The 8,759-nt window shown below is 38.2% G+C and overlaps 1 non-coding gene across 1 annotated transcript; it reads left to right on the top strand.

Annotated features, from left to right (window-relative positions):
- The first annotated feature begins 6,913 nt into the window (after nucleotides 1–6,913).
- Nucleotides 6,914–7,020, top strand: LOC128287764 (small nucleolar RNA R71). The gene has a single exon (XR_008278465.1). It is a non-coding gene; the product is annotated as a small nucleolar RNA R71 (small nucleolar RNA).
- Nucleotides 7,021–8,759: the final 1,739 nt, after the last annotated feature.

Here is an 8,759-nt window from a genome sequence, read left to right as displayed (position 1 = left end):
ACTCTTATATAGGGACTTTTGCTCCTCTGAATAAGCGCATTAACTTGAATCAATATCCTGGAATATTAAAACAAGGAGTAAGAACACATAATTAAGAACAAGTCAAATACTTATCATACAATTTAGATAATAATAACAAGGTCCGTCTTAAGTTTCATTCCCCTTAGGTATTTAGGGGTTTTAGTTCATAATTATGAAAGAAAACATCTCAAAATAATGAAGATAACAAAACATAAAGAAAACCCAAAACTCTTGAAGGAAATTGAAGGGAGATCTTCAGTCTTGATGATGAATCCCGCTTCTGAGATGGAGCAATTGACTTTCCTTGAGTAATTTCTTCCCTCCTACTTCGTGTATCCTTTTCTAGTGCCTCCTCAGGTGTTTAAATAGGCTTTAGAATGCCTAAGAGCCTTCAAAAGTGGCCTTTTCTGAATAGGACTATACTTGGGCTCGACAGGGACACGCCCGTGTGCGATTGCTTTAGACCGTGGTCAAGGCTATTAAATAGGCACGGGCGTGTGGTCTACTCGTGTAAGTCGTGCTTCAATTCTACCAAATGGACACAACCATGTAGACTACCCGTGTAAGGAAGTACAGGCCGTGTTAATTTCTCATGTTGGTCTATTTTCTCCGTTTTCGGCCCGTTTCTTGCTCTTTTTATTCTCCTATGCTCACCTAAGTATAAAATATGAAATTAAAGGATTAGGAGCATCGAATTCACCAAATATAAGGAGAAATCATCCATAAATGTGCTAAGCATGGGATAAAAATATGTATAAATTATGGTTTATCAAATACCCCGACACTTAAGCGTTTACTTGTCCTTAAGCAAAATTCTCAACTCACAATCAAAATAAACTATTCTCAACTTATAATCCCTATCGATAATATCTCAAAATAAACCATAAGTAGTCATACATTGAGAAATCAACTAGAAGGACATCAAAGTTTTAAACATTCCAAGTTGAGCATTTTATCACAAAAGTATAGGTGTCTCCCCTCATTTAAGTGATTACCTTTGATTCAAAATATCACAAAGTTTAACATCCTCACTAAAGAATCACTCAAATCACTTGAGGTGTTTAAGGACAATAAATGAAGCACTCATTAGTCAATATTAAACGTTATTACCATAGGCTTGCATGAAAATTAAATCTCCACCACTATATATTGAGATGATATGTCAATCAAAAGGTCTTTAGAGGGTTGTAACGTGGCTTTGGTTAGGGGGTGTGGTCACAAACTGAAAGAAAAGGTTAGAATCAAGATTGAATTGAAAAATTACCTAACTAGATAAGCAAGCTCAAAAAAAAATGATGAATAACTACTAATATATATGTATGTATTTTTTTTAAAACAAGTTAAATAACATAGGCAATCTATAAAAATAAAACATAGATAAGCAATTATTCAAATCAAATCTCGACAAAAATAGGGATCAAATTAATTTAGGGGATTTCAACAATAATGGGTTAAGGGTTAATGTTGAGGGAAAATCAATGATTGGGTTGTTAGGCTCAAGGGGGTTCACTAAGGGTTAATTGTGAAGGTAGGCTTTTATGGAGTGAGTGGGTTAAACCTAAGTGCCTTTATCATATCGACATATCAAATCAGATGGTATGGTCTTGACATGCATAATCAAGCAAGTACTAGAATGAGAATTCAATATTGACGCACTCAAAGAAACAATAAAAGTGAGCATGAAAGAAATAATAGATGCTGTACAAGTTCAAGATCTTACAAAAATTATGGCTTTTTGATGTTTAAACCTGTGAATTTTAACTCAAGATAATACCTAAACTTGGGGAAACAACCTAAAAATTTTTAATTCTCAAAAATTAACTTTATCATGGTTGATTCTCTAATTCCTTAAAGTTTGTATAGTCAATGCATAAATGCCTATGTTTTAATTCAAGACATATTAATAGAAAATCATAAATCAATCAAAATTCATTCTAATAATGATATGAGAAGATCAAATGAGAATAAGACAAAATTCAGGGATTTTTCTGATAATGACATAAAAGTCCCCCCACACTTAAGATGTACATTTCTCTTAATGTACAAAGTTAGATTTACGACGGCATAGATATAAGATCATAAGATAGGGGGAGAAGTGAAACTTCTTGAATGATGTATGGATTCCTTAAATTGGAGTTATGGAGAATAATAGGCCAAGGCCCTGATAAGAGTGGAGGAGGATACTCCGATGGTTGTATAGGTTCATTAGGCCATAAGTCCTGCGCCAAAAGAATATTATATCTGGTAGCAGCTATGGTCGTGGTCGAGCAAGACATGGCAGTCGTGGAAAACCTTTGCCAGTAGAGGTTCGAGTTCCTAGGTAATGATGAGCTTTGGAGCTCTTTATAACTGTGATAACATGAAGAACTCTTTAGGAAATATAAAGAGGCATAATTACTCGTAAAGGAATAGCCGAAACTATAAATTGTTTAATAAAAATTATAAAACCTAAAAATGAAATAATATTAAAGGAAAATAGAATAAAAAGTACTTAAAGAAGATCAATAAAGATAAAAGTAAAAAAATGATAATAATAAAAAAAGTTCTTAAACATCGTCATCGCCAGATGGTTCGTAAGGTGGCGGTGGCGATAAGATGTGAAGGTGCTGACAAATCTGATGAAGATTAACATCAATGTGATCAGAGCGCTGAAAATGCTACTTCTCAAATCGAGTAAGGCACTCAGAGATGTCAGAGTGTGAAGCCGTAGCATGAATTGGACGATGGATGGGCGGTGGCTAAGACAGTGGGTCCTCATGACGTGGAGGGACATCATCAGTAATGTCATTTGGGTCTTCCTCTTCGGTGGACTGGACGAAGCGGTACTGAGGAGGGTAGGTTCCACGTCGTTCCTCGATCATTCTCATATGTATCATACTCGAGATGCCCTGTGGCGACATCTGGCCGATGAGGGTGAGGGAGGATGATTGCGTTGCTATGTTGAGGATCCCGAAGTACCGTGCCAGTCTAGTCACATAGGGGCCAATGGAGATGACTCCTCTCCTATGCCACTCCGTTTAATGGTGAATGGCAAGGGAATTAAAATAGGCAAGGTCGAAGACGTCTCTATTCTCTATACTCCATAAAAAGTAGGTTTTGTGAGTGTTGATGACGCCGATGCTCTCACGCGGTCCTGTCAGGGTGTAAGCAAGGATAGCGTGCAGGTATCTAAGGGACGGGGCGAGAGCCGATGCCTTGGAGCAGCTGGGGTTATAGGTAGCCAAGTCAGGGACCAAAGCTCTCCAACACTTCGAAGAAGAATAGTGAATATGGCGATGAAGGGTGTCGAGCTCGTTGTCGTCCATGAACTCCTTCGTATATAGCCCTAGTGCAATTTCAAACTCGAGTACGCTCAACTGGAGAACCAAACCACCAAGGTAGAACCGGACCATTCTTGGATCATCAAACTCCATCATAACGGTTTGGAAGTGAAAGGTCAAATAGAGTTCCAGGGTGAGCTTGAGGTACGTTAGCTTGATGATCCCAAAGAAGAGCTCCCACGGGTCAGTCGTCAGAAGAGCTCGGACTGTGTTAGCCAGTTGGACTTATTCAAGTGCAGCCTAGTCAATGCAGCGCCCCACACCTAAGGGTCGGGCCCGAAGCATTTGAAAGAGTTCTTCTTGGGGTCCTAAGGGAACTGAAAGAAAGGGTGGCGAATCTCAGTGGTAGGACCCGAGGATGACGTTGCTCTTTTCCTGTTCGTTGAAGCGGGGACGACGGTCTTTTTGCCATGTGAGGTTGACATGGTATACCTGCAATGAAAATTCGAAGTTAAAACAATACTCCCCAAGAATGGCATAGAGAGGTATACAAGTATGTTAACATTAAAGAAGAATACGTCATGGGCATCACAAGTAACAGGTAAGATGAAAAGTAACTAAATTTTAATGGAAATCATTATTAACAATAGGAACATGGGAATAGTGCTAAATGGAATAACTAGTGAATGAATGCATGTGGGTTTGATAATATGAAATATAGTGTGGGTAAGCATGAAATCAATGTAAACAAGAAAAATGGATGAATGGAGCATAATGCATTGACTAAAATGGCAAATTTCTAACAAAGAGCATAAGTATTACTATCATTATAACCATAAATATTTACCCAAAAATAGTCAAATAAAAAAAATAAAAAATCATGAAATAAGTAAAATATTTGAAGAGAATAGAGAGAAAAGAGTAGACAAACGCAAGATGGAAGAGCTTGGGTCGGCTCACGGGCATGGTAAGGAGAGCGTGGTCAAGGGTTGCGACGGCTAGGGTTAGGGATTTTGGGGAAGGGGATGATGAATAGTGAGGGGTTTATATAGATTTTGGGGTACATGGCCATGGGGCACACCCATGTGCCTTTATTTCAGTTGGTGTTTATCCTGATTTTCAAATTTCGGCACATTTTAAATTCGTCCCACGCCCGTGTCCTTTGGGCGTGATGATGCACACGACCGTGTTGCACGGTCGTGTTCTACTTTGTTCGCTTCTCCCACACCCGTGTATATAGGTGCACGCCCGTGTTGTTTTATTAGTCTTGAGCACAGGTGGTGGGTACGGGCGTCTCGCACGCCCGTGCTAAATTCTCAATTTCAACCATGGTTTCGAGACACGAGCGTGTCTCACATTCATGTTGTTTTTACAGGCTCGCCCACGGCCACATCGCACGGCTGTGACAACTTATCAAATCTCGTGTTAGGAAAAATTTTACCCTGTTTTCACACGGCCTTATTGCACAGCCGTGTCTCCGCTCATGGTGTGAGCATGGCCTAAGGAACGCCCGTGTGCCTAGCCGTGTGGATTAGAAAGCCTGTGTTTCAAGCACTCAGTTAGTGATTAGATGTTAGAAACTAAAATTTTAAAGAAATCAATACTGTTAGTGCTCGGGTTGCCTCCCAAGAAGCACTTATTTATAGTCTAAACTCGACTTACTTCGATCTCGCATAGTCATGGTGGTTCAAGGAGTTTACACCCCTCATCCCTGCTATAAATTTTATCAAAATAAGATTTTAGACGAGTATTATTTACCTTGAAAGTGTCAAATTTAGGATGAATTACCTCGACTGTACTGTATGGAAGAATATTGAGTACCGTGAGAGGAATTTCTCCATTAGATTCAGAAGTGGCAATACGAGGATCTGCTGTATCTAGTAGTACTTTGTCTCCAACCTTAAGTTGATTTGGTGGGATATTAAGGTCGTCAAGGCATGGTTTTGGTTTATGTGTCCACCATTCATCTAGTTCCTCAACTCTTAGACTTCGTTCTTCATAGATAAGTCCTTTGTTGTTGCTTTTACACGGCTCATGTGCACTCTTCGAACCTGTTTTTTGCACAGAGGGTTTCACCACATGATCAGTACTAGTAGTATGATTTATGCAATCACCCTCGATTTTTGATGTGTTACTCGAATTATGAGCTTGAAGAGTGATTGTTTCATCACCCGCACAAAGTGTGAGTTCACCTGTACCAACATCAATTATCATTCTAACAGTTGCTAAAACGGGCCTCCTTAAAATTAAAGGCATGTTACTATCCTCCTCTATGTTTAGAACAACGAAATCAACTGGGAATATAAATTTGTCAATTTTAACAAGTACATCTTCAATAATACCTCTAGGAAATCTGATTGTTTTATCGGCTAATTGAATACTCATCCTAGTTTATTTAGGTTTCCCAAGACCTAGTTGCTTAAACATTTTGTAAGGCATGACATTGATACTAGCCCCTAAATTAGCCAAAGCATTATTAACATCTAAGCTACCAATTAAACAAGGAATCGTAAAAATTCCTGGATCTTTTAATTTGTTAGCCAGTTTATTTTGTAGTATGGCTGAGCAAACCGCATTTAGCTCCACATACGACGCCTCATCCAACTTCCACTTATTTGTTAAAAGCTCCTTTAAGAATTTGACTGCGTTTGGCATCTGCGAAAGAGCTTCAATAAATGGTAAGTTACTATGTAATTTCTTTAATAATTTAAGGAATTTATCAAATTATTCGTCTATGCGGTCGTTCCTTGTCGCATTGGGGTATGACACACGAGATTTGTACTCTTTACTTACCGGTGTTTGTTCACTGTGGTCTACCTCATCTTTGCTTTTACTTACCACAATTCCTTGCCTTGGTTCTGGTTCAGGTTCCACTAACCCTTCTTTGTCTTGAATGGTAATTGCGTTGAGTTGTTCCCTTGGGTTAGATTCAGTGTTACTCGATAGGCTACCTTGTGGTCATTCAGATATTAATTTGGCGACCTGTCCTATCTGAGTTTCGAGTCTGGATCGACACTTGTTGATTCTTAAATGATGTCTCGGTATTCTAAAAATGAGTTTCTGACACTGAGATGAATTTTGTTAGCATCTCCTCAAGGTTTGGCTTTTTCTCTTGTTGGTAGGGTGGTTGTTGGAAGCTTGGTGATGGTGGTCTCTGATTCCCTTGGCCTCCCCATGAGAAATTTGGGTGGTTCCTCCAACCTGCCTTGCAAGTGTTACTATAAGGATTATTTTGAGATCGAGGATTATTACCCATGTAACTTAACTGCTCGTTCTCCATGTTGTGGCCATGGGGTGGGTATTCTGAGTTGCTTGATCCACCTCCACTTGCTTCGCACTGCATTACTGGGTGAACCTGTGAAGAACCAAGAAAACCGTCAATTTTTCTATTCAAAAGTTCTGCCTAATTAGAGAGCATGGTGACCGAATCGACGTTAAAAACGCCGGCTGTTTTCGTTGGCTTTGTCCTCATGACTTGCCACTGATAATTATACAGTGACATCTCTTCTATAAATTCATAAGCATCCTTAGTTGTCTTATTATTGATAGTTCCACCAGCAGCTGCGTCAATCATCTGTCTAGTCGAAGGATTCAAGCCATTGTGAAACATTTGAACCTGTAGCCAGAGTGGTAACCCATGGTGAGGGCATCTTATCAAAAGGTCCTTGTATCTCTCCCATGCATTGTAGAGTGTTTCTAAATCCATCTGCACAAAAGAAGAGATATCATTACGTAATTTAGCCATTTTAGTCGGAGAAAAATATTTTAATAAAAGCTTTTCGGTCATTTGTTCCCAAGTAGTGATTGACCCTCGTGGTAACGAGTTCAACTATTGTTTAGCTTTGTTCCTCACTGGAAAGGGAAATAACAGAAGACAAATGGAACCATCAGAAACGCCATTGATTTTAAATGTATCGCAAAACTCCAGAAAATTCACCAAGTGAACGTTGGGATCTTCGTCTTGCAAACCATCAAACTGAACAAATTGCTGTATCATTTGAATTGTGTTAGGTTTCAGTTCAAAATTACTTACAGCAACAGCAGGCCTAACTATGCTTGATTCAGTTCCTGTTAAAGAAGGTTTAACATAATCATACATAGTATAAGGAGCAAGATTCTGATTAGTAGCAATCGCAAGAGGTAGTGGATTTTCCTGGTTTTTAGCCATCTCCTCGGTTATGGTGTGAGTATTGTCCCCTTGCTCTTCCTATGTGTATCTTAAGCTTCGCCTTATTTCTCTTTGGTTTCTGTGAACTATGCGATCGATCTCACTATCAAAGAGTAATGGTCCTGACAGGTTTCTTCTGGTCATAAACTAGAAAAACCTGTCAGAAGAAAACAAAATAAAAGTTAGAAAAGTGAAATTAAACTAAAAATAGATTGCACTAAAATTAAATATGGCTAAAGTAATAAAAATCGAATGTTTCTAATATCTTAGTTCCCCGGCAACGGCGCCAAAAACTTGATACGTGATATTCGCGACAGGTTTTAAAAATTTATAATTGATCACTTTTGAAACTAACTATTATCACGATGATGGCAAGTGTACCTATCGAATAGTAGTATAGTTTTAGCAAAACCAGATTGTCGAACCCAAAGGAACCAAGAATACTAGTAATTACTATCTTTTTATTATCTAGTCTAAAAATTAAGGGATTTGTTTAACTAAACTAATTAACTAAACTAAGGGTGCACAAAGAGAAAATTGAGGAAAAGCTTTTGGGAAAACTCGATTGATGAGGACAATACCCAAGGAAAAATCCACCTAGACTTCACTTGTTATTTGACTCAATCGATTTATTTATTCATTTGACTTGATCCGTAGAAATCCCTAAGTTATATTATTATCTCTCTCGAGACTAATAATGTCTAACCTTAGGTTGATTAATTGAAATCTCTTTCTAATTAAAACCGTAGTGTTGCATTAACTCGATCTATGGACTCCCTTATTAGGTTTCATCCTAATCCGGCAAAATCTTGTTACCCTATCTAGACGTGCAATCAAATCCACTTAATTATGACAAATTTACTCTTAGACAGGGACTTTTGCTCCTCTGAATAAGTGCATTAACTTGAATCAATATCCTGAAATATTAAAACAAGGATTAAGAACACATAATTAAGAACAAGTTAAATATTTATCATACAATTCAGATAATAATAACAAGATCCGTCTTAGGTTTCATTTCCCTTAGGTATTTAGGGGTTTTAGTTCATCATTATGACAGAAAACATCTCAAATGAATGAAGATAACAAAACATAAAGAAAACCCAAAACTCCTGAAGGAAATCAAAGGGAGATCTTCAGTCTTGATGATGAATCCAGCTTCTGAGATGAATCAATCGGCTTTCCTTAAGTAATTCCTTCCCTCCTACTTCGTGCATCCTTTTCTAGTGCCTCCTCAGGTGTTTAAATAAGCTTTAGAATGCCTAAAAGCCCTCAAAAGTGGCCTTTTCCGAATAGGACTGTACTTGGGA

The sequence above is a fragment of the Gossypium arboreum genome, unplaced genomic scaffold, assembly GCF_025698485.1.
Source record: "Gossypium arboreum isolate Shixiya-1 unplaced genomic scaffold, ASM2569848v2 Contig00158_ERROPOS4873151+, whole genome shotgun sequence".
Classification (NCBI taxonomy): Eukaryota; Viridiplantae; Streptophyta; class Magnoliopsida; order Malvales; family Malvaceae; genus Gossypium; species Gossypium arboreum.
The sequence above is the reverse complement of the archived record's forward strand: the minus strand, read 5'-3'. Positions and strand labels throughout refer to the sequence as shown.